This window comes from Aythya ferina (assembly GCF_964211825.1).
Source record: "Aythya ferina genome assembly, chromosome: 11".
Lineage (NCBI taxonomy): Eukaryota > Metazoa > Chordata > Aves > Anseriformes > Anatidae > Aythya > Aythya ferina.
This window is the reverse complement of record NC_140307.1, coordinates 5,524,106-5,551,470: the sequence shown is the minus strand read 5'-3', so window position 1 is coordinate 5,551,470 and position 27,365 is coordinate 5,524,106. Positions and strand designations below refer to the sequence as shown.

At 37.2% G+C, this 27,365-nt stretch overlaps 1 long non-coding RNA gene across 1 annotated transcript in view; it reads right to left on the bottom strand.

Moving 5' to 3' along the window:
* The window catches only part of LOC311442500, a 145,517-nt gene that overhangs the window by 89,741 nt on the left and 28,411 nt on the right, over window positions 1-27,365 (bottom strand). The window lies entirely within an intron of this gene.

The window sequence follows — 27,365 nt, the reverse complement described above, 5'->3', positions numbered from 1 at the left end:
TTACAGGATTAGGAACAATACTAGTTAGCTGTAAACACGGTCTCTTAAAAAAAAACAACTACAGATTCTCTTTGCCGAAGGCTTAGAGTGGGCGGGGATCAGAAGCTTTTTGATATGTAAGTATACCCAGCAGTAATAAAAGTCTTACACCAGGTTAACTACACAATTTGCTAATAACATTTGCTGACACAATCCATGAAAATCACTCTGGCAGCCTGATTTTTGGCAAGTGTACAAACGTTTTATTGAACACATGCTGCCTATGAAACATGGTCTATGAAAACATGGCCCCCCTATTCGCAAATGAGCAGCTGAGTAACATGTGAATAAATACCTGCTCTCAATTCCTTCTGGCTTATAGCGAGCAGGAAACCTCCAATTCTTTTGCATACATTTTGGAGGGAAAAGCAAGAAAATATTCTTCAACTAACTTTGGTGTTGGAGAGCAAATTTTCTGTACAGTATGGCCCATAACCAATGAGTGTCACTCAAGGCAGGCATCCCACGTAAAAGAAATTACTGTTTTCACACTGTTTCAAGTTGAAACACGGTCTGCTCATGTTCTTTCACTCTAAGTGGAGCTTACAGAATTCAATGATGCATATTATAAACCAAAATTTTTCAGGGACACAGTTCTGCCTAGCCTCTTAGGAATTGCATGCAAGAATTGCAAGGTTGTGTTTTGAGATTTGCCCCAGCTACACAGGCAAGAGACCCAAGGAATATGTATGACTAGACATCTAGACATATAAAATATGTATCCAGTCTGACCTACCCATTAATTTATAAAGCAGCATTTCCAAAGGCAGACAGTGAGGCACTGCCAGTCACTACCATGATGCTAAAATAACGTGACGCAGATCAGCAGAGAAGTATCAGGTGCCAGTAAACATGCTGTGGCCGTGAATATACTGGTTTTCCCCACCACCATCTCTTAAACTTTCTGTGAAATAAGGAAACATAAAATATTGCTTTACTGACTGCCTATCTGAAGAGGTCTGTAATGGGGAACGGGATGGATTCTTTCCGCTATGTTTCAGCCACATGGCTGCCACACTTCTGGGGCAATAATTAAGATTAATCAACAATACTGTCAGTTTTTCTTTCACTCCTGGCAAATGTATTTCTATGATATGATGATGTGTCACTAAAATCTAATTATCTAGCATGTCTCCTGAAGTAGACCCTAGAATTATCCAGAAACGGGAAAGTCCTAAAAAAAAAAAAAAAAAAAAAAAAAAAGAAGAGAGATAAAATGGGTGCGAACATAATGATTGATAATTGGCAGTTGTTGTTTAGGGTTCTTGTTTAGGGTTCTTTTGCTTATATATATATATAATATATATATATATTAATATTAATAATAATAATAATAATAATAAAGATGGTAAGTGCTGTTGTTTTAAATATTCTAACATTTTGATTTTTCTATCCATACACTCAAATATATATAAGCAAACACCTTTGAAAGAATAAATAGATAGATAGATAGATAGATAGATAGATAGATAGATAGATAGATAGATACCAGAAAAGAAATAACCTGGAAGGAAGCACTGGTTTCAACACAATATTCTTAGAATTCAAATAATACCAATTTCTTTTTATAACTATTAATGATATATCAATAGATGTATCTGGTCACATTTATCAGGTATGCAGTTCATTCCAAGTACACACATATTTGGGAGACGAATTCACAAAACATATTGTGCAAGCTTGTCCACAAATCTGGGCTGTGTTGTGAGAGAGCTTTGCCTAATTTATAGCTTTGAGGGGAAATTGTGCAAAACATCATTTTGCCTAAGAGCTAGAAGATTTGATCAAAACTGAAAACCCTGATTCAAAATTGTGCCTCATAGCTTCATACAAAGCAAAATGTTCTCAGAGGTGCTGTGAGCACTCACCTGCTCTCTCTTTGAGATATCAAGATTTCCTAACAGGAAGAACTATTTCTGCACAGGATGACTATGATTTTGTGCAACCATTCTTGCACATATTTGCAAAGATGACAGTAATAACGCCAGGGTATTCCTATGCCAGGAAGAAGCTTTCTGGTTAGGAACTATTAGCATCATATTAAATCATTGGCTTTAGGGAAGAAGCCTGTCAAGTTTAACAATGAGAACTGTAAACTTATCCTTCTGAGGAGATGTGGGATGTTCTAGCAGAATTGCTTGCATTGTTTTACATCTTCCCTAGAGCTGTTTCTTTATTTTACTGCAACTCAGACCCAAATTCAGTACTTTTGGAGTGGTTGGCCTGTGCCAATCTAGTAGTCTGAATTAATGGTTTCATATTGTTACAGTTGTCTTAGTGGCCCGAGTCCTCCAAAGGAGGGTGGGTTGGGTGGATTCCACTACACTGAGGACAATTAACTCTATGATTGTGATATGTGCAAAATATGCACACACAAGATGGTATGTAGAGGAAACTCTTTAGTGGTGTCTAATAATGAAATACATGTAGGAAACAAAACAAAAGTCCTCCAAAAATAAAGAACAAATGCCATAATAAATTAATTTTATGTCCACAAGTGTGATACAGTCTGAGGGATGGCAGATTCTTCCTCTACAAGAAATGTTGAATTCTGATAACCATTGAGTGATCCCTCATTTCTTCAATGTGCAAAGCTGTGAAACCCCAAGGGTTATCTTTTTCCCTTTCATTTCTCTGCTGACAAGTGGCATGGGAAGTGTAGAAAGAGTTTAAAAATTTAGCTTTGAGAAAACATATTCCCAGTGGGACCTACTTTATACACTGATTTCAATGGAAAACTATTTTCCTAAAGTTTTTTTTTTTTTTTATCCCCTTTTCCAGCTTGCTTCATGAAACCAAATGTTTTACATAATATTGGAAATCAACCCCCACCCCTCACTTACTCCCTCCCTCTCTCTGCTTGTCTCTCTGTGGAATAGGCAAATCAATGGAGAAGTGTTCAAGCTTTTGTTAAAATGAAAGAATGGAAAATTAAAGGAGGTTGTTCAGAGTAACAGTCACATAAAAATGTACAGCCTGTGGTTCTTGACTCTCTTTGACTGTAGAACTGTTGCTCGTTTCTCTCCAGCTGCCTGTGATAAAGGTACATATGCGGTCTGTATATAATTATATGGGGGTATGCAGGCAAACCCCTGCACAGCCAGGATGATGTGAGGTTTCTCTATACACTCATTATGTTCCTGGACTTTCAGATTTTTGTAGACAAAATAAGATTTCTTTCATTAAAATGGGATTTATTTGTGGTTCAATAGCCTGAGGCTGCAGAAAAACAGGGCATTTCACCATTGTGTCATTGAACACTGAACTCTTGCCTTTTAATTATATAGGTTTCTGACACCCAACCAGACTTCTCTTTTTTTCCTCCTCCCTTTAAGGGAGATGACGCAATTGTGACATAGCCAGGCCCCAAATAAGAAATTCCTAACCCAGATGGACACAGTATAAACACTCAGATGCAGAGAGCCTTGGTTTAGGATTGCGGCAGGACCCAGTTGATTTGAACCACACTTTTCACAGGGCTTTGCTGGCCCCCAAATGAGAAATCATTGATCCAAATGGAGTAACATAAGGATTCTGTCATGCAGGAAGAACCACGTGGAGGCTTCTCTCAGGCAGATGGACCAGTTGAATAGTCAGTGCTTTCCCTGGTGAGAAATGAAACTAGAGCAGGTTTTTCTTTTATTTTTTTTTTTATTTTATTTTTTTTCTTTTTCCCCTGTTCCTGTGAATTCTTACCCAGTCATATTTGAAAGTGATGTATTTCTTATACTAAAGTGAAGGAACTAAAATCTCCTTGATTATGCAAAGGTAATTTGACCTGATGAAGAGTTCAAATAAAAAAGAGAAATACAATCCAGCTTTACATAGATCAAGGAAATCTTCAGTGTGATAATGAGAAGTGTTGAACTGTCCCAAGTCCTATTAAAATTCAATTTGTGTTTCTGGTGTTCAACACCTCTGGAGCTCAGGCCATCTGGGTCCTTTCACATCTGTGATCCAGGCTTCCCAAAGGTCAAAAGAAAACTGATGATGTAAATCTAACATGCAAGTCTTGATGTCATGAAGTCAGGCCCAGCCTTGAAAAATGAGGAAGATCACTGGAGTCTGCCTGATCCAGAGACTGATGCCTTCAGAAATCTCTTTCACATAGCGATTAAGAAACAGACTTTATAATCAAGAAATTCATGTAACTCTGAAGTGAAAATGTAGGGAACACATACTTATACACTTATATGTATATATCTGTTCTATCTTTTTATTTATTTATTTTTCTGCAAGAGACCTGTTTTTGAGAGAAATGCAGAAATAAAATGCCTTCCAAAGTCAGTACTACTCCATGATAAAAAATGTCATTTCACTGACTTTACATTTGCAATTAGGTTTATAAAATTATATGCAGTAGAACATCAACCTTCTCAGACACAATTTTCACAAAAATTGTGCCATGCCACCCTTACAGAAAGATGAAGAAAGAGTCAGCTATAGATTGCTTCAGTATGCGTATGTGGTAATTTTTATAAATATTAAGTGTGGTAATATTTTATAAATATTGTTATACAATATAAATATTGTATACCATCTCGGGCAAAATTATCTGAAAGGATCTTTAACCCAAATGAAAGTCAAGACTGAGAACATCTAGAATTCAGCTGGCAAGCTAAGCATTATGCAGGCAGGAGATGGACATCAAGTGAAGGATCCATACTACTTCCCATATGCAGTACAGTAGATATTACAAAAGGTTTTGCACTTTTTTGTACTAGGTGCAACCATGTATTAATGATATAGATTCAGGAATTTGCCACAGCTTCTCCTGACACATGATGCACTGGCTGATCTTTATGGTTTCCCACAAATCATTATCATCTTCCCAACATAAACAGACACAAAAGGAACCGATAATGTTCCTGTCTGGCTCGATTGCACGTATTTCTGTGGGGTGGAAGTGCAACATGAAGCACAGCATGAAAACCCATCTCAGCTCTTTGCTCTGCACTGAGTGTGTTTTGGATGGGGCAGATGGCAAAGAAAAGCTTTTATGCCTTTCGAGGTGACATAAAGGTGTTACATAGAGCTAATGAAAACTCAAGGGGTCAGAAGGTACCTTGAGGAGCTCTGCAGAGGAGGAGCTAAAAAACTATGTTCCCCCCGGCAGACTATTTGCCCTTTGTATTTTTTTTTTTCTAGCATCTTCTCTATGCCACCAGAAAATATCAGCAGCAATTGAGTTAAAGCTTGGCTGAATTATCCCTTTCATAAGCCTGTGTCTTCGTTTTTTTAAGGTAAAGGTTTCCTTTATTAATTTTACCCAGCTAGCATTCACTTAGCATTTGCTTTGAGGGATAATTGACAGGTTGAGGTGACACTCGCCAGAATGAGAGCCATAAATCAGAAATAATTTCCAAAATTGGCTGAGGGGCTGATATGTTGAATAGGCAAATACAGGTAAAAATCTCTCTATTAGGCCTGACAGGAGCAGCAAATGTCAAGCAAGTGCTCTCTAATGCACCAGCTTAGATTAATTTTGTGGTCCCTTCTTGGGTTGATTTTGTCTTCAGAATGCTACTGTGCTCTGACAATGCCACCAGACTGCTTTTCTGGAAGGAGTTTCTGTTTTCCTCTTAATTGAGGAGAAACTAAAATTGCTGTGGAAAATGAAGGTGACTTTTTTAACTCTAACTTTTCTTTAAAATAATTTGCTTTCATAGTCCCAGCTCTAAAGTTAAAAATAATAACGATAATAATAATAATAACAACTTTTTAAAAGCCTGTTTATCTGCGTTTTAAAACAGAAGATTAGAACATTTCTCATGAAGAAGTTGGAACTGCATGGTCCACTTTAGGATCCACTTTATTTTCCTACTGAAGCACACGATAAAACCCTCTCATCTGGCTGGCATGAGACCACCATAAAGCAGGCAGGTGGCTTTAGTAACAGATAACTCTTACAAGGAAGTATATAGTGATGATCTGCTTTGACAGAGAATTGGAAGTGCGTGATCTTTGTTGCTGGTGATATCAAAGGCAGTGGTCAGACACCAACAACTCTGACAGCCAGAGTTCATAAAGCCTAGCCTCTAATTTGAGTTTCTTCCTTTTCCATCCCTGACAGCAAAGGTCAAAGCAATCAGATTTATGAAAATGAAAGTGGTTTTGGTCATTTTGCCCAAAACTTTTTCATGACTTTCAGCTAAATAAGAGGTGTGTTTCCTCCAGGCCTTTTGAAAGCAGGCATACACATAAAAAACACATACACTGCAAAAATGGCCAAAATTCAGTCCCAGAATAAAACTGTGAAAATTCACAGTTTCTTCCACTGAGCAATTATTTCAGTTTTCGCCAACAGGAATGGTGAGATTTTAGCATCAGGTTTTTTTGTTTGCAACATAAATACTTGTAAAGCAAAAAACTGGTAACTTTGCAAACTCTAGATGTATTTAAGGATCTCCTGTGAAATATGATGGATGAGAAGGATGAAAAGAACAGCTCTTGTCATGGGAAGCCAGAAAGAGAAAAGTTCTCTGAGTACCCCAAGTCTCAAGACCTTGAAAGATAACAGGGTTAGGGTCATGGTACAAGATTGATTGCTGCTAGTAGTGATGGCTGAAACGTATAGAGAAGTGTGAGCTGGTAATCAGACTGACAGATCACAGTATTTCCCACTATTCCCAATTTATTTTTTCCTTGAAGTCATAAACAGGTCAACTCCTCCATTCCTCTGCCTTAGATTGTGCATTTGTGTACAACTTGCTGTACTAGAGTCAAAGTTCAAAGATGGGTTGCACCTAAGCTTGGACACAAAATCTATTCCCAGAAGACCACTTGTGCATCTATTCTGTATTTTCATGGATTGGAAAGAAGGAAAGTTGATTCCCCACAACTGCATATTTATACTCACAATAAAGGACTTAGGGACTTAAGGACATCTCTTTCTATTTACCTCTAATCCTGCTGGAGATGTCTTACAAGATGACAAAGGGGAGTTGGCTTCCTTCATATAGCAAAACACTGCCTGAGAATGTATATAGTCACTCTATTAATACATCAGAAAGAAACCAAAGGCTTTTATGTCCAAACATATAATATGTTTAATAAAAAAAAAAAAATCTTTTTGACTGTCCTGGTGTGCCCTTAGGCTGAAAATTAGAAGAAAGTTTCTAGTCATTAGAAAAGACAGGTTCTTGAATCAATTTCTAATTAGGGAGTAGAGGAGAAAACTACCAAAACAGCTAAAAATTAAATTAATTAATTAATCCATGAATTTTATTATTATACAACAAAGTTATCTCCAGTGGTTGTGAAATGTACTTGACCCAAAGCACCCCTGGTACAGACACATATTCCTTGGGTAAAAAAGAGAGAATATAAACATCTAGTACTAAAGGTTACTTTACTTAGGTTAGCAAAGGAGAGGTGATTTAACTGATGACACTTGTTACAACTAGTTTCTTTGGAGTTGAGGAAGGCATTTCAGCAGTTCTGCTTGAAGTCACAGGCATGAGGAAGAAAATGTCTAAATCTGTACAAGGCAAGTTGAGGACTGTATACTTCAAAAGTCTTATGCTTACTAGCATTTTATTAAATATATATATATATATATATATATATATATATATATATATATAAACATGCAAGTAAAAGCAGCTAAAAATTTGCCTTGGTCTTGGATCCTTCCCTCTCCACTGCCTTCTTGAAGAGCTCATCACATTGAGGACTGTGAGTGAATTCTGCACCAAATCTGGTATTAATAAAACTGGACTAAGTCTAGGATCAGAAGCAGACTCACCTAGGAGTACATTTCCTATCACAGGCACCTATGGTTTGATGGGCCACATACATTGCATGTAGCTCACAGCCAGCAAAGCTCAGCAGACTTCAGATCTGACTACCCTTCCTACAAAAAAAAATAAAAAATAAAAAAATAATGACCTCAGATGTGGGAAAAGACTTATTGGAAAACTTCTCTGAGGTTCACCCAATGGAGTTGTTTTTCCTCTTCCCCTCTCAAATGAGAGGAATATTTCATAATACAGTAGCCATAACTATTTGAGTTTGGTCTGCTCCAGTCTGAACACCCACCGTGTCTATTTCTAAACCATTTGCCCTTCCCTAATTCTTACAAACCACTTTACAACTCAAGTCTAATCAATAACAACTGTGTGAAACAGCACTCAGACAGTAAAGAAGTTGGAATTCCCCTTAATAGCCCTTTAAAGGAGTTTTAATTAATTCCATGTGCTTCTGTAGGATTATCAACTTTACAGTACGACTGCATGTGAAAGCTTTAAGACATTTCACTTATGTCTGCAGGATGTTGTTACAAAAACTGGTTTTCATGGCTTGTCACCGCTCCCCATTAGCTTCTTGATTAATCCTAAAATCCCACTTCTCCTTCCCTTTCCACTTCAACTAGCTGTCTCTGAAGTTTCTCCTATTGGCCCTTCTTCCTTTTCTCCTAGAGCTTTTTCCAGATCTTAGTGAAGGAAGTAGAAGGATTTCCACAGATGGCTCTGGGAGCTTGGCAGGATCATGCTCTTCTTCCTGCTTACTCCTCAGAGAAGCCATTTAGCTAAGGCTGTACAACAAACCTCTTGCACAGCTCCAGTTAGCAGCCAGAAATTCTTTGTTCTAACACAGAGGTTTGAGTTTCCTCCCATTTTACAGTTTCCAATGGATATTTCTTCACTTTCTTCACCTCCCAACAACTCTCAGTTCCAGCCTCTCTTTTCAGTCCTTGTACTCTCTTCAGTCCCTATTTCCATTCCTTCAATTACTTAAGTCCTCTTTCCAGAATCCTTTAGTTCCTGACTTCCTGCACCTTTTCCCCCTCATCTCCTTCCAGCTTTTAGTACCACTGGGCCATTCATCTCATGTTCATTAATCACACAAGACTTGTGCTAATTATTGTTCAGCCGGGAAGATCTGAAATAGCATCAGAAATGAAAGAGAGGAAGAAAAAAAAAAAAAAAAAGAGGAAGGGAGAAAAGATTTGCTTTTTTCCCCCCATCATATTTACAGCCAGCGACTTTTCTTAATGAGCTTCTGAAAGGAAGGCAAGTGATGTTAGCGCAGGAAGCCTGAGCGCAGTGTGTAGTTAGGGGCTAGAGTTCATGAGCTGTCCAGAGCATGTTTTATCAGGTCACCGAGTCAGGCGCACTATAGGGCAATTTCTCTTTCTCAGCATTAACCCTCAACTCTGAGTCCCTGCTGGAAAGGCCTCCCCCTTCACAAACACTCCAGGATAAGATGATAAGAAGATTACAAGTAAAGCCTCTCTTTAGCAATTCCACATCTCCTGTCAGACACAGCAAGTTAAATTACAGTGCAGGCTGCAAATGCATTGATCATCCACTCAGCTCCTACAACCCAGGGGTGAAAAGATCCATGCCGAGGATAAGTGAAGTAATCTCAGGAAAGTTTATTTTAGCTGGGAGGGGTTAAACAAGTTCAGTGAGGCAAGGCTTCAGGAGGGCGCTGGAGCCAAGTTCAGCAATGTCGTGTTTGTGCAGGTACAGGCTGCAGGTTATACATGCCACAGCTGTTCAAGTCTCCTCTGGCATGCTTGTACTGTCCCATGCGAGCTGCAGTACCTCACCAGAAGTGACAGGAAAGTGCTCCAGTCATTCCAATAAAAGCCTCCACACCTTTGACCACTGATAGAGTAACCCCCTCTTTCCTTTAGTAAACTTATCCTGTTGAGCCAGAAGAGGGCTTTTTACATGCACAAGGGCTCCCCTTTTTACATAGGTGGTGATGGCATTCGTCTTACCTCTAAAATCTATATTGTGTTTTATGACAGAAGGAATAAAACTCCCTAAGCAGTTTTGATAGTGAAGGCAGGACTGTCCATTTTAAAGATAAAAAAAATAATAATAATAAAAAAAATATAAATCATTAGGAGTGCTTATGAATTCTATTCACGACTGCCGTCTTTATTAAAAAGACCCATTGTAAAATGGAAAGTTCAGAAGGCTTGGTGGTGAGCGAAAATGAATTATTATGACATCACTGGGTCATGAACTAGGCCCACTGGCTACTTTCCAGAATAAAATTGACTGTAGAGATCAGATGAGCCCATTTGTACTGAGAGACATCTGGGTGGCAGCCAAAGAATCTGGGTTCAAGCTCCCTATTTACAGAACATGCTTCCCTTTCCCCTTTCATTACCAGGAGTAATCTAGATTTCCCAGTCATGATGTGTGGGATAATGATGTCACTTGATTCAGATTTCAGGAGGATTTTCCCCAGAAAGTTTCCTTATACTTCCCGGTTGGTGAAGGACCTTGTGAAGAACACTAACATTTCAACGTCCAGCTGACATGTACAGTACATTCTCACTGCCCTGCTGATGGGAAGCATTTTACCTTCAAATAAGCATAATTTGTCAGACTTTTATGTCAGTTTTTCCTCTTAGTTTCTTTCTGAGATAATAAACAGTGCCTGAAACCCAAGAGGAACTCATTTCTGCTAAGAGGTCATTTGTAAGCCTTTAAGAGCATCTGCTGAAAACATAAGGGGATAGCATTTTTCCCCTCTTTTTGTCTTAACTTTTCTAGTTATCTTTCTAAATGCAAAATGACATCTTATTCAAAGCTTTCCAGTGTCATCTTCACCTTTCCTATTCTACAATTTATACTTTTTTTGATATTGCTTGAGACTTCAAGGAAGCTTTTACCTAATACTGTAATACCTATTATCTGAAACATTTAGGTGCACATATACTTGCCAAAGAGCAATAATGCAGATCAATTGGATGTCAGCAGTCCAATAAGGTGGAATAGTATATTTTCTGGGGAAGAAAAGATGTCTAACCATCTGACCTTAGCACTGGCACCATCTCAATACTAATATATTTTATGCATGCATGTGATAACGTTTTACCTTCCTTATGGTCCTGCAGGGAAGTTTCTCTTCTCCCTACTGAGGATTATTACCTATTCAGAGGCGGTTATGATTATAGATACTTACTAAGACAAGAATAATTGACCATAAAAAACCTTTTATATTCCCACAATTATTTTTGCATTGACTAAAAGTGTCAAGAAAATCTAATTTTATTAGCAGGTCCCTAATTTTGCTTTCGTTTAACATATAACTAGGTTTCCTTTCCTACCCAAGGCATGTTTTCACTTCAGTATGTTTGGCAATGATGCAAAAGAGCAATTTGTCACACAATTCTGACTGGGAGCACAGGGATCAAATATCTAAGTTAGCTATGATACATCTGCAGGAGAGGGAAGGGGCTTCAGGAAGGTATCGAGACCTTGTACATAGGTGTCAGAAGACATCTCTATTAAGGTTTCATAACAGTCGTAAACAAGTCCACATAAAAAAACAGTAGTCTGACAGAGATTGAGATGGAGCCAACACAAAAGAAAAACATTTCATTACAGTTTTGGAAGAAAGGAACTGAAAATCCAGTTCTGCTTACATATTGGAGATTCAGGCCATTCTTCAGTAAATCAGAATGCTAGAACTCCGATTCTAGCACTCCGATACATGAGAAGACTTATGAACTGAAACAACATTAACAGGGACTATATGTCAGCTACGAGTGGTTAACAATATAGATGAGACACGACAGCAGAGTGACAGATTCTCAAGCACAAGACTGTTAACTGTAGGTGAAATAACAGTTTTCTCCTAATAGATCTTTATTTTAAAAATAAAATTTAAAAAAGCAAAAGCAAAACCCAAATCAAAACAAAACAAAACATGTTATCCTTACAGTCAGCTAGAGATGGTTAAAGTAAAAGCCAGGCCCACTGGGTGCTATGCTGGTTTGAGGGAACATTCTGGCAATTCAGTAAAAGGGAAAGAAGCCTGGGCAGAGCCTTCATGCTGCAATTACTATTAGAAGCACTTTATCCTTCATGTCAGCCTGAATGTTTTCTGAAATCCAGATTTCATGGGATGCAATTTTTAAAGGAACTTGCAAGTCTCTGAAAAAGTATAGCCCACTTAGGTGCTTTTGAAAATCTAGTCCAAAGACCAAACTCCTTCTAAAAGTGCCCTTTCTATTGCACAGATGTGACTGTGGCCCAAAACTCATTACATAAAGGCCCTAAAAAAATTAGAAATATGAAACCCCTAGTTGCTGGGATCTTGATAAATAACAGACCTAACCTCTATAAAGCTTTATGGAGGCTCTGAAAGCAATCTGCATAAGTATTTCCACACTTACAGCTGTACAGAAGGACGTGATAAGGCTCCAGTAGAAAGCAAGTGTGGCTTTGTCCTAATCTAGGCCTGAGCTTTCTTCTGGGTGCATTTCTCCATCTCATACCTATTGAATTCACCATAGAAGCTATTCGATACTTTTGTCACAATTTTTACTTGAATACAGGATTTCAGGACTTGGCCTGATGTTAACAACAAAACTAACTGAAAACTTCACAGTAAAATATACTTTAAAGCCAAAATGATTTGTGAAAATACTGTTGCTTCAATGAAGACTTTGTTTACAGGACCCCTAAGTGGACCACAACAACTCAACAACTGTCCTTGCCTTGGAATTTGGTTCACTTTCTGACTATATGTTTTCTCTGTCATCTGTGCCAAACTTCTTTACTGTCTCTACACTTTGTCTGCTCTTTCCTTTAAAATTTACTGTCCTCAGCGATGAACCATTCAAATTTCTTAAGCTTCTTTTATTTTATGAGTCACTGAAGAAAGCACTTGTAAGCTCAGGATGCTCCATGGTCCAGCACATGGCTGAAAACTCACTTCCAGCTGCTGTGCTTGTTCAGTACAACAGGGCACAGACCCTCTGGAGGACACCCTTGACTCTTCCTGAGGGTAAACTTGAAGATTTGCCAACAGTCTAGAAAACTAGGCTGGTCTTGAAATTACCCTTGGACAGGTCCTTGAGATAAAGAGCAGGTGTACTCTGGGCCTTTGTGAAACAGAGATAAATATCCCCTCTCTAATTCACAAGAAATGTTGCTCTCACCTAAGAAAATCCAGCTGCTGAAGTTGCCACACATGCAGACACAAGAAAAAAAAAAAAAAAAAAAAAAAAAAAAAAAAAAAAAAAAAAAAAAAAAGGATTTGCTATCTTCTACCATGCAGGAATATATTGTGAGTTATTTTTGAGAGCTGCTGTCCTACAGGGTTTTATTTTCCTAAAACATTTATGAAGCTAATTTGAAATATTTTCTTCATCAAGAGCATTAAACAATGTGACAGAAGAATTCCTTCCTATTAGATTATATCCATGAATGAAAGTTTAATTGTTTAGTTTAAAACTGTTTAAGGAAACCTGCACATGAATAGGAAGTCAGGCTTTTAAGAAAGCCAGTCATAAATATAAACAAATATGTGATGCCAAATAGCAATTAGTGCTTTGTTTCTTTTTTGAATGACAGCATTTCTTAAATTCATTCATTTCCAGTTCTGACTTGCTGCAATGTGTAAAAATACTACTGCAAATCCACCAAATATGCTTTGTCTTTCTCTCTTGAAGTTCTTTGGCTTTCACTGACTTTAAACGCTCTGTTTTCCCTTTATCTTCTGAGGCACAAAGGTCTCCACCTCTTTTTTTAACTTTGTTTGCCACGGCAATTATTCATAACTGCCTTACCTGGAAACATTTCACAGATAGAGACAGAGATTGTGCTCACCAGTTGGAGTGCTAACAAACTGACTGCTGGTATTTTAAATGCTGTGGCATGTAGAGTCGTTGCAGATCTAGATGGTTCTAATTGCTTGCAGTTGTTGAGTGACTGTCAAAACCATTTATTCTTACCACTGATGGTAAATTTTGGGGGAAACGTCACTGTAGACAAGAAGGTAGATTTTTCAAAGGCATAAATGGTAGTCAGGCATCTCACTGTCATTTGCTTCTTTGAAAATCCTGCCCAACTCTTTAGACAAGTTGCCTGGCAAACAGATGTGCAAGGATGGATTGGACATTTAGGTATCAACACCATCTTTGAACTTCTTGGATGAAGAGTCTGCCAACAATTTTTTGGCCTTTCCTCTAACACTTAATGTCTTCTAAGATGAAACACTAGCAAGTTCTTTAAGCTCATGTTATTTTAAATACAGGCCAAGACCTTTAACGAATTTGCTTAGTGGTGGCAGAGGAGGAAGAAAGATTTGGTCCTAAGTGTTGTTCAATAGCATGTCTTGGTTTTCTCTGGATGGTAGCCAGCACTGATATTTAAGAGGTGTTTTGCTGATGGACTATCCTACCTCAGTGACAATAACAGAGTAGCACAGTCCCCAGCAGCCTATCCATCTTACTAAATCTAAGAATAGATTCATAAAATCAGAGAAAAATCACAGAAGAGCCTGCAGGAATTTAACTCACCATTATTAAAAGAGAAAGCAATATAACCCTCTTCTAGAGCATGGGTTCTCACACTTTGGGGGCAAGCAGTGCATTGTCAGCACTCCAAATTCATCAAGAACCACCAAGCATACTTAATCAAACTTTTAATTGGGAAAAAAAATAAATAAATAATAATAGAACTTCAACCACAAAGATTACAGGACTTTGAAGGCCACCTGCTCAGACCACTGATTTTCCGCAAATGAGAATTTGAAAATGTTTTTTCTGAAGTTTCTAAAACTATCTGAGCAGCTCTGCAAATAATAATAACAGTAATAATTAAAAAAAAAAAAAAAAAAAAAAAAGAATTAGTGAACTATTAGTGAAAATTTATGAACTATTTAGCTTGTAATGTTTTGGATGCCTTCAATTTAAAAGCATGTATGGACTAAGATAAAGTTTTTCCTACATTTGATCTTCGTGGAATCCAAAAAGTGGTGTTGGGAGCTTATGGCAGTATATAAAAGGAAAAGAAAACAAAGAAACAGAGAAACTAATGAAACAGTTAGTTGCTGGAGCTGATGCTCCAATAATAGAGATGTGATATGGTGATCAGGCTATGAGGAATCTGATTGAGACAGGATAATTCAATTCACTTATGATTCATTATAAAAACTTATTTTGAAGATAAAGAAATTATGATCTTGCAAATGGAAAGATGGCTGGAATATTTTACTCTATATTTTCTTCAGAATGAAATAGCACTTTTTTTTTTTTCCTAGATTATTAACATTTTATTTTTTTTTGTGTTATTATCACAATGCATGACAGAAGTTTCACCAATCACTGATGGACTTTAGTCATGAGAAAGATCTCCCTATTTTATTAGAATTTAAAATGAACACCTATAAAGTAAGTATTGAATAATTTCAGTAAGCATTTCCATTTAAAAAAGGCCCAAAACAAACTCACAGAAATTGTGGTTAAAAATGAGTTGGAAGAAGATCTAGGAAAATATCTAGAATCTAAAATCTACTTTAAAGTATCGACAATGCTGTAGCATTTTTTTTATTTTTTTTTTTTTTGCCTTTCCATCACTTGCCATTGGTACCTTTGACAATGAGACAGGGTTAATGCCCTAAAGAACATGCTGAGAGCATGTCATAGAAGGAAGTATGGCTTAACACACCTTCTTTCCATATCTGAAGACCTTGATGTGGACCCCAGTGCTAGAAACATATTTAAATATATTGACTGACTACAACGAGCATTGACATAAGTCTATAGCACCAAGGCAACTTAAGGCTTCGATTAACCAAAATTTCCCCTATTATCAATGGGTGTACTCCCCAGCACCTTCTGTATCTTGAAGAAAATAAATAAATAAATAAATAAATAAATAAATAAATAAATAAAAAAAAAAACATTAGTGATGCAGGAAATCCATCAAATCAGTGAGAACACGAACATACTAATGGGGAAAAATTCTAAACATTCTGGTGGGACTTTAAAATTTCACTCAAAGTCCTGGACTTTAGAATAGGTTTTAGTTTTCAACAACTCCAAATGTTCTGATGCTGTATAGAATTTCAGCATTTAGACAAAAAATAAGGAAGGCTTTCCCTACAATTACTCAACTAATAAAGTCCAGAGACTTATTCTTTAGAGGCTGAGATAGTCAAATTTTATCTGGAGTAAGCATCTGAACTTCTGGGACAACCTCCAAAATTTTTATGATACCTCTAAAATACACCGTTCTTTTTAACAGTCTGTATGCTCTTTGCCAGTCCTCCAAACACAGATACAATGCAGCCAGTTCTTTAAGTATATGAAATCCCCTGGTAGACACTCATATTCAGAAATAAAGTGCCCTTGATCTACTGTAGCTTTATCCTCCCAGGCCAGTTTACTGTCTCAAATTTGAGAGTTCAACAGTGCTTATATAAAAGTTGCATAAGTGTAACAGAGCAATAACTTATGTTCTGATTTCTGCACTTTTTCTCAGTTTTCCTTAATTCTCCTAAGTGTCCCGGTAAAGAAAAACCTCTGGGAAATAAAATAAAAAAACTCTTCTAAAAAAAAAAACGGGGGGGGGGGGGGGGGGGGGAGGCTCAAAAAACTTAAACTGTAGGATTGAGGCTGCAAGGGACCTATTGCCTCTGTCTCTGCCTTCCTATGTTTTATATGCAGCTTCATTCCCTTTCATGTAGTTAATCCAACAAGTTTTTGAACAACTGTCTAACTTGTTCCCCGAGCCTCGGGTAGAAATTTTTTATCTTTACTAAGAACAGCATGGAAAACTTTTCCAAGTCAGTTAACAGTTTGTCTCACTGTGGGTTTTCAAAGTCTAAGTACAGATTTACAGCATGTTTTATGTATATTTTTTTAGTCCCAAGGTCCCTTCTCTTCACAGATACATACACAATGTGTCATGTAGAAAATATAAATTGTTGATTGTACAGGCACTTTCCTCCTTTTTAAACCTTTCCAAAGGTCTTTTTGTTAAATACACCCAGACACCGTTTGACAGATGAGGGGCTAATTGCTCTGTGAATTACCTCTATCGATTCCTGTTTCATGTTGAGCCAAACAAACAAAAGATATTAATGCTTCGAAAAAAATGAATGATGACCTTTCTCTGCAAACACAGCTTGCGGCCTCTGATTATTGGTGATTCCAAAGAGCAGCGGTCAATCGCAATAGCTGTAACGCTATGATCACTATAATAAGCTTGCCTGACCTTCTCTGCCATGTTAAGTGGTTTAAATTTATTTGCCCAACAACACTGGAGCTTTCATTTAAAGTCACAGAACATTCAATTCTATCTAAAGATCCACGGTATTTTTTTAAAGCTTTACCTGTTTAAAAAAAAAAAAAAAAAAAAAAAAAAAAGTGCCTCAGTTGGAAGTGATAATAAAAATGGATACAAGGCACAGCCACAAAGTTATTTTAACCTGCATAATCAAGAGTCCTTGTTATGGCTCTAACAGCGAGGATTTTTCTTGATCATTTTGCCTTCCCACTGCTCCAGTCGTCATAGAAGTGTAATCTATTTTGCACTCTCCCTTCAACAGAGTTGCAGTTGGGCACTATCTTTGCAGTTATCCCAGCTGGACTAAAAGAAAATCATTATCATTGAATGCAAATGCAGTGCTAAACTCCAGTCCCTGTAAGCAAGATTTCCCGAGAAGTGGTTGATAGCAGAATTTAGCTACAAGGAAAACTCCTGCAAGTCCTTCATCAATGTTCTCTCCCTTTCTCCTCTTCCTGTCTGAGGTTAAAGTATGAAAAAAATAATAAAAAAAAATAGTAGAAATCAAGTTGAGGCAAACTACAGAAGATGGAGCATTTATCTTTTTGCTGGAAGCGGTCTACAAATTTGCTGGAATATTCTTTATCTTGAGATTTCCACTTCTCTGCTTGGTTTCCTATGGACAAGAAATACATGCTAGGCAATCCTTCCTCTTGATGTCTGCAATAATATGACACTGTATCCATAAAATGGGAATAATAATCCTTAGTCCCTTTCAAAATGCTTTTCTAAGTGTTGGATACAGCAACCTCAGTAAAGTCCTTGGGAATTCAACATTCATTTTGATCACTGTTATAAGCCACTGTAGTCTGGTATCAAAAGAAGGCTGAAATACAGCAATGGGAAAATATGGTCTAAATTTGTTAGAAACAAAAATACAGAATCAGAAATGATTCCTGGGGGACACAAAAGCCAGCAGAAAGCTATTCACTTCTCTCAGCCTCATTTTTAAAATTCTATTTACCTCTCCTCTTTCCCTGTGAAGAAGGCAAAAACACTATTTCTTTTGTAATTCCCTCTCCTTACACACATAGCCAGTATCAGCTCGGGATCAGGGTTCAGCCCAAACTCACCACCCACCCATGAAGTCTCCTGCACCCTACCAGTTCCCCATCCATGGGTGCTCAGCATACCCAGTGCTCTCTTGTCTGATGGCTTCTGAGCACCTGGGTTCAGCCAGAGACAAGTCTGTGTGCCTCACTTCCAGCCTGCTTTCAAATTCTTCTATATACATCCCCCAGATTAAAAGGATGCTGGGAGAAGAAACAGATAGCCATGAAGGTGATTTTATGGGTAGCACTCAACTCCGCTATGAATACAAGGCAGGATTAAGAGGTGGAAAGGGAGTTCAGATGTATTGGCAGGCTGGCGGCATCCTCCAAGGGAAATCTAAGTAATGATGTAGACATGATTAGCTTGAGGAAAACTTGGAAGCGCAATAAAGCTAAGCCAAGTGCAGGAGGGTACCACCTGCCAAAAGAAGCGATGAATCAGGTAGGCAAACCATAGAAAAGAATACAGGAAGGAGAAATGTGGGGAAAGTACCCTAAATTTTTCTGTGCAGATATACTGGCACAGAGCATAGCTGCAGAGTACGTTTGTGTCTATGAAAGAAACTTCTTCCCTAAATGAATTTATTATCAAAATGCCCCTGAGGCTGGAATTTAATTTCAAATAGAGCTTAAGTAATCAGACATCTATGTCTTGGAGCTGTGAAAGTCTGAGGCCTGTTGTGTTGCGAGAGACAGCTCTATCTTTAACATCAAAAATTAAAGTTGTGAGAAAAGTGTGTTTCTGGCATAAAAAAATATTCTGATGCATTTATGTATCCATATCAGAGTTGCATCCAAGGAAGGAACAGCCCTTTTAAACCCTTATGTGGCAAATAGCCCTGAACTATAACAATGGTGCAAAGGATATCTCAACGACCAGACCAAGGAAGTTGTCCTTTCTCCCCAGCTGAGCAGTCAAATCTACACCACAGTTATCATCCAATTTGACCATCACGGAGAAGGGCAGTTCTCTACTTGGAGCTGGAACAAAAACATATTCCAGGTTTTGCCTTTCAGAACACGCGGTATGTGTTGTATCTTATGTTTCCCCAGAAGTAATAAATGAATCCATTATAGTGTCTGGAAGTTTCCAGAAATCTCCCAAAACACAGATGCTTACATGAAGACCTTGAGTTCCCTTGATGCAGCACTATGTGTAATTTATGAATAAATAAATAAATAAATAAAATGAAAATAAAAATTAAAAAGAGGGATATTATTTCTCATAGTGAGAAAACCCATCATTTGTAGAACCAGATTTCATCAGTAGATCACAGTGAAGCTCAAGCACTACCTATAGAAGGGAAAACTAAGGCACAGAGATAGAGAGAGATGCACAAGAAAGAAAAGGAAAGCAATTTGTCCACCTGATCCACAAAGTTTCACTTTCTGAATTCACAATAGGAATTGTGATAAGGAAGTGTCACAAACTCCTCCTGTTGCATCATTTTTAAGCCCAGTGTATCAAACGAGCAGGTAAATATTCACAAACCCTGAAATGAAGAGGCAGCTGGTTAAGTATTGCACAGGTGTTGAAAATATGTTCACACAGTTGTCACGGTTTTTCAATATACTGATACTTTGGAGACACTTTTTGGAGTGGGGCATCTTTTCCTGTGTTTTTTTTTTTTATTTTTTTTTTTTATTATTATTTTTTTTTTTTTTATTTTAGCTGTTTCATTTTGTTAGCTTTTATGAAGATATCTTAAGCATTTTGCCTGTGCTGTTGCACTGTGTTGCTTTGTTGCTGAAGGGGGAAAGAAGAAAGAAGTGGTGGGAAGAGGCATATTTTAAACTACAGTTTAAAATGGGTCAAAGCCAGCTTGATGGAGGATGAAAACTGTGTTCATTTGTTATTTACCAAAAGCTTTTTTAATTTATATAAAGGGTCGGCACTCTCAGACCAGTCTGTTTCTCCAGGTGTGATATCTTCCTCATAGAAAAATGGAGGAAAAATACAGAATCACAGCCAAAAATGTAGCCAATATTTAAAAAAAAATAAAAAAAAAATAAATGCCCAGACAGCCCAGCACAAGGGTGAGGATTTTCCCATTTACCATGAGCTTTTCCAGAGCTTGACACAGACTGCTACCTGTTGATGTAAGAATTTACAGTTTGTGTGCAGTCACTTCAGTCCCTTATAAGTTTCTTTCCACTGAATTTTCTTCAGGAGTAAACAGGGCTTTAAAAAGTAGAACGAAGGAAAATGAAATTCTGTGGTAATTTTATCTAGCTGGAGGTCCTGAGAAGTGTATTTCAGACTCCCAAAATTACATATTGTGCAAAGGGATTCGTCAGCCTAAAAGTCTCTTATATTTCAAACAGCATCACTGTTTCTGGGTAAAGTAAAACATACTTTGGCCTGGAGACTGGTTTCTGAGCAATAGGCTCCACCAGTGCAACAGGCTTTAGGACTGGTTTCTCACAAGAGTAGCTCTTCTGAAATGCCATTTCACACCAGCTGGGGATCTGCTCCTTAAGAACAAAGGAAACAAATTACAGCTAGTCCCTAAAGGCAGATAGCTGGCATTTCCTCCCACTTGTGCTTCCACCAAGTCAAAAATAGCTTCTGTTCAGGAGACTTTGCACACAGATGAGGATTTAAACCATTCTCAAACTGAGGATGCTGCTCTGCCCAAGACTGTTTCTCCGAGAACACTGATATGCCACAGTTCTGGCTTGAACAGGCCGGATGCAATAATATATGGATCTACAAGTACTTCAGATTTTATAGGACACCTCCCAGTAGAATGTCTGCAGTTGTTAGCTCAAGGGATAAAAAGCTTGCAAAGATGTATTCCCACAGCCAGATGGGATATAGGGCTTTCTCTCTCAGCTGAGAACCTTGCATTTTAAATCCTGTCTAGGTAAATTACCTTTCCAGGGCTGGGTATTTCCTTTTTGGAGATTCCTTGGAAATAACCACCAGGGAATTGACTAACTTCTGAATGGCCTGGTCAGACAAGAAGGAAGGAAACTTGCACTGGTCCAGTGGGAGGCACCACTTCAGGCAGTCAGCATCCTGCAATTCTTCCAAGTCAGTGAATCATAGCAGTTTAACTCTCTTTCAAGGGCAAACTTCTTCCTTTCAGATAGGGCCAAGGTAGCAAAGGCAAGGCCTAAAATAGTTTCAGCCAACGTTTGGCTTTGAAAACAATTTCAAAGAATGACTGCTTGCTGTAGGAAGAAGCATAGCCTTGATCTAGAAGAATGGACAAAGAATATCTCTTTGAGTCTAAAATCTGGAAAATAAGGGCCTATTCAATATATATATATACATATATATATATAATACATGAAAATCGGTCACAAGATTTACTTAATATCTCCATGTAGAGTTCCAAGGAAATGTACAAACAAAATGGCTTGCCTTTTCTTGTGGTTGTTGGAGATTAGTAATAGTCTTGATACTTGCTTAATTTACTTATATTATATGATGTTATATTTATTATATTATATTGAAATCAAAAGCAGCTACAGACCTTTCCACAAAAAAAGTTCATGCTAGTACCTTAATAAACGGGGCCATGGCTCCAGGGGCTGTTGTGTGCTTTTCTTTACAAAACATTGCTTCACCTCTTCAGTCAGATGGGTTCACATTTACATTCTGCTGTAGGTTCTCTCTATTTACAGTTCAGAGCTATGCTTTTCCAGGTTAACTATAGCCTCCAGACTTTTTGTGAAGCTAATGTCTAGTGGCCAGACATTCACAATAAGTTAGGGCATCACATCCATCAGGACCTGGGTCTTGTATAATAAGTAAGGAAAATAACTGGGTAAGTGCTTCAGTGTTTCTTCAAGTTCCTCAAAGGAGTTTTGAATATTGTAGTGGGTCAAACAGATCTCTATAGAAAATAATTCATATCTAATATCTAAATAATTCATATTTAACTTTAAACAAAAACAAACAAACAAACAAAAAGCTCATGTGGTAGGTGCTTAGAGTTGCAATTCAGATGCCAAAACTAGAAAAAAAAAAAAAAAAAAAAAAAAGTGTTGATTTAATCTGACCTTATATGAGGCAATGGCTCACATTAGGCTTATATGGCTAAGGTTACTCTAGGGTCTCTTGGTAATGGTGTTATCAAGTAGGAGACAAAGAGACAAATCTAGTCCTTAGACAAGCATTTCAGTTATCATCACACCAACATTTGTCCTAAGACAGAATCCAGATTCTTCTCTTATTGACTAGTTATAACCGCTGGTAAAGTTCTCTAAAAGCTTTTTCTTCCTTCCCTAGACTCAAGTAATAGTGATAATTGATTCAAGACAAGACCAAAAAAAAAAAAAAAAAAAGCTGGGCTGTAGTCATGGCAGAAGCCACTGTGAACCAGGAGCTTTCTATATAAAAAGATGTTTGCAAATGACAGAACATCAGGGATGATAGTGCTCTCTTTCTTTAATAAATAAATAAATAAAAATAATAAAAAAAATTAGTTTAAACTCAGATGGTTGAACCAATTTTCTTGAAGATGTTACAGGTATCGTTAATTAATAAAATCAAAAGATTATTAACAGTCTAATATACTTCCCTACATTTATGCAGTTTGTATAACCTCTTGCAACTTAGCTCATCTCAGCAGCAGAGAGGTTTACTACAAAACTGAATTACTACTCAGTATTCAAACTCTACTCCACTATTTCACAGGATGCAACAGAAAAGGCAAGCTATACATTAAAAGAAAATACAGAAATAGTTGACATCAGAAACATTTTTCTATAGCAATGTTCATATGAAATTGAAATAACTATTCAAGATAAATGGCTAATCTTCATATATATGGCTCTTGCTAGAATTAAAATTTATTCTATATGAGCAGAAAGAGATTTTTCATTCTTTTTAAATAATTGTTTAAAAAATATTCCAGTCCAAATTATGGACGTCAAGCCTACAAAATGTTATTTTTAAACATCAAGCTGTTTTCTTTTACTTAGAGAGAAGCCAAGGAATAAATTGCTAAATATAGTTTATATGTTGGAAACAGTGACACAACCTTCATTCTCTTGGTGCTGTAAAACATGTAACTTTAAATATAAATTTTACAGAACAGTATTTTGCTCAACAGAGATTTCATTTCACTGAGTGAATCACATTAATAACACTTAGCTTATATAGTGCTTTTCATCTGTGGATCCCCCAGCACTTTACAAAACGTAAATTCATTACCAATATTTTACAGAGATGCAATAAAGGGATTTGCTGAAGGTTACACAGTGAGTTAGTAACAGCTGCGGAAGGAATGAAGTCCCAAGAACTTGTTCTTTGCCTATTAAAACACAATGACCTGCACATTAATTGTTTTTTGTGTGTGTTGTTTTTTTGTTTGTTTGTTTGTTTGTTTGTTTTCTCTTCTTTCAGCATGTGTCCCTGGAAAAACACCCTGAGAATTTATTGCAGGGAAGTAAACCAAGTCAGGTATTATGCAGTGTTTTGTGATCCAGTCACCTAATATTTATTTGCCATATTTATCCTTGTAGTGTCTACACGAAAACTGAGAAAGCCAGGTGTGTAAAACCTATACACAACACAGACTCTGCCAAAGCAACTTACACTTGAACAAGACCAAGAAAGACAAGTTAGAGATAAATGTGACACTGAGACACAAATGTGACACAATTGTCCAACTGAGTTTAGTTTACTTTTTTTTTTTTTTTTTTTTTTTTTTGTGGCTTACCTTTGGAATGAACAGCTCAGTGGAATGACAAGAGGAGTTAAAAGAGATGGAATGATAGGATGGATATAGGAGGAATCTGAATAATAATTAAAACCCACCACCACCACAACAATAACAGGAATTGTTGAGCGGTCTATTAAGCTGTGGTCATGGTTTTCTTCAAGTATGCTCCCACATCAGTCAATATGTTTTTTTTTTTCTTTTTTTTTTTTCTTTGTTGTTGTTGTTGTTTTTTGTTTGTTTGTTTTTAGGAAAAAAAAAAAAAAAAAGGGGGGAGGGGAATGGACGCAGGGGCTTACTCCTTTACTCCTTGATGGCTTTTTTGTAGGCCCAGGAAGATAATCTAGGGGACTCACACCATTTCCCAAAAGACAATTATTTCCTCATAGAAATTATCTGTAATTGGTAGGAATTTAAATGGAGACAGCAAATGGCATCACCTCCAAGTTATCTGTATTCTGCAAAGCCACACAGTCTCCAGAACTAGTGGCTTGATATTTATAATAACAAAGTGAATATGGAATAGTGGATCACAAGGATTTCATGACTCTAACTTACATTCTTTGGTAGGAAAAAAATAAAATAAAAATATAGTCTTCAGGTACTTTACTAAATTCCAAATCTGGAGTCTAGCCAAGTTTGGAGTCTGGCCTCCCCAAACTCAAATGACGTTGATGTAAATTTGGAGAAAGCACTTCTTTTAGTAGACTCACTCTGGATAGGGAACGGAATCTGTCTGAAGAAACAGTGTGTCTAAAACCACATGCATCAGTTCCCAAAAGTCTTGAAGAGCAAAAAATAAAGTTTTCTGATACTTCATTTGCCGTCTTGCTTTCAGCAGTAGAATAAAATCCTACATATCATACCCCTGACAGATGTGGAGTGGTGTGTCTCTACATAAATAGAATTAATTAGATCATTGATTCACAGCAGCTGAAAATCCGGTCCTCTGTTCTACAGCACATATCAATGTTATTACACAAACAATAAGATTTGCTTAACAAAAATATAACTTTGGTCTTTTCAGGTATCACTGATACTTGATTGTTTCGAGTATTGGCTTTCTGACAGGGTTTGGAATGAAGCCATTTTTATTAATTTAGTTATTTTTGCTGATATAAAAGGTCGTCTATCATGTTAATGATGTATCGGTCTGTGGTACCACCGAACAATAATTACAGAATGTTCCTAATAGTAAATCATTTGTCACAATCAAAGCTCACTACAACAACCTTTTGTTGAGCACTAGAATACATTAGGTGAATAGCAATACACCTTTATGCTTACCAATTAAAGGATCCCACACATACAGAATTTACATGAACTTTAGAGTGAAGTATCATGAATTATGAACTGCTGCTTACAAAATCTTGCTAGGTATAGAACTTGCTGCTAATTTTTAACTTGTCAAATCATTTATATGTATCTTTTCAAGTATAATTGGAGTTGCAGACAGATTTCCCAGTCTGTCAAATCAGAAGTGTTTGGAAAATTTCAGAGGATCAAGGACTTTGAAAATAGACACAAATAAATATTTAAAAGACCAGCTAATCTATTCAGAATGCAAATATGTCCTGTCACTCTATTACTCCATTTAGATAGTGATAAAATTTCTTCTTGTTTTATCCATTTGGTAAAAACTACAAAAATATTTTAGTTTAGGAAAGATGTTTCCAAGCTTTAACGACAGGTAGTACCCAAAAGACTGATGGTTAGCTGTGGAGAGTAATTTGATCACACCCTGCTGGAGTGTCCTTTCTTTATTTCCAGCTGCTGAATGTCATTAACGTACGACAATAAACTGAAGCAGAAACTTTTAGTACTTTCTTATTTTGTCACACAAAGTTATGTAATGAAGAAGCTGCTTCATGAATTAGTTCACCTTAAAATGGATATCAAACCAGAAATAATAATTACTGGATTTTGATATTCCCTCCACGTGCTTTTAAGGGCCCAGGCTCTGTAGGTTCAATAATCATGTCCTTCTATTCACCCCATAATACCCCACAGAACAGAAAGGCTATAGCTGTCACCGGTGCTATGCCTATTAAGAGCCATTAAAGTCTTGACCACATGAGCCCAGTAGTGCCTAGATTAGATAGATTAAACCAAACCTGAAAACAGATCTTTTTGGAGGTTTAGAGGGTTCATTCACATGTTTCCGCTTGCAGCTACTAGTTTGAGATAGTGTGGATTTGCCAGAATACTACAAGTCATCCTATTCCCTCCATAATACTGTCCCAGCTGCTGACACAAGCCATGCAAAATTTCATGAAAGCATCCATCCTCTCTGGATCTGAAACCCCATCCCAGTTTCAAGATCCTTACACGGTTTGGATCAGGGTCGTCTCCTGATACTTTCCTACCACAAACTGTTGCTCCTTTTACCCCATATGAGACAGTCAGCAGTGTGCGCACACACACACATACAAAAAAAAAAAAAAAAAAAAAGGAAAAAATAGATGAGCTGCCAAAACAGTGCTGTACTCCACCCATATGCCTCAATTATCTCTCCCAGGCCTCTGCAACACCACACACACACCACATCAGGAGCAGCAGAGGGACTACCAATGAGTAATTAAACCTCTTATTGCTTTGCATGGCTGAGTAGTTTTCATAACAGCACTGCACAAAACTTGAGATTCACAGATTTTTATATAAGCTCCTCAACATTTCTACTTGCCTCTCTCTCCTTTTTTAATTTCAACCGTTAGAATAAACTTTACTGTGAACTGCTGGGAATAAGAGGATTTGAGCAGGCAAATGCTAAGATGATTGTTCATTAAACCCAATGACTTTGAAACTGCCTCTGTGTCAATTAAAATAAAAACTGTCAAATGCTTTAAAAGAGCAGCTTTGTATAATAGGAACTCTGTTGAGTTTATTGGCAAAGAGAGCCATTCCAGGAGGTTATGCAGAGGAAAATAATATGTTGTACTTAGGAATGTTGTCCTGGTCTCTCCGATTCATCTTCAGAAAAGAAAATGGTAGCATATATATCAACATACACATGCAGGCTTGCTGGACAGCTAGAGAAAGAGTGGGGTTGGCCTTTTACTTTTGTTTTTCCTGTTTTTTTTTTTTTTGTTTTGTTTTGTTTTTTTGTTTGTTTGTTTGTTTTTTCTCCCAAGCTAACAATTAGGATTAATTGTCAACTTATAAACCACTGGGCTTTGTTTTGTTTTGTTTTTAACTGGATGCAGATTTAACACTTCGTATAACTTAAAAATGCCATTTTCTTACAGTAGCCAACCAATCCGACAGGGGATCTTCACGCCTGCGTGTCAAGTGTCAAACATAAAATAGCTGTAAAATGGGACAATAAAAAGCGTGTTACTGTAGGATTCTGACAGCCCCTGCACTTGGCAATTAGAGAACCTTCATAACAATTAACAAAATTGAAATCACATTGAAGAAGCAAGTGTGGGTGGGTAGGATGAACGTGGTGGAAGTGACTTTATTCTGTAAACACCCTTCTTCTCTTTCTTATGGCAATATAGGCGTGCATGCAGTGGCCATCACCAGACAATGAGAAAACATGCAAAGCAAAG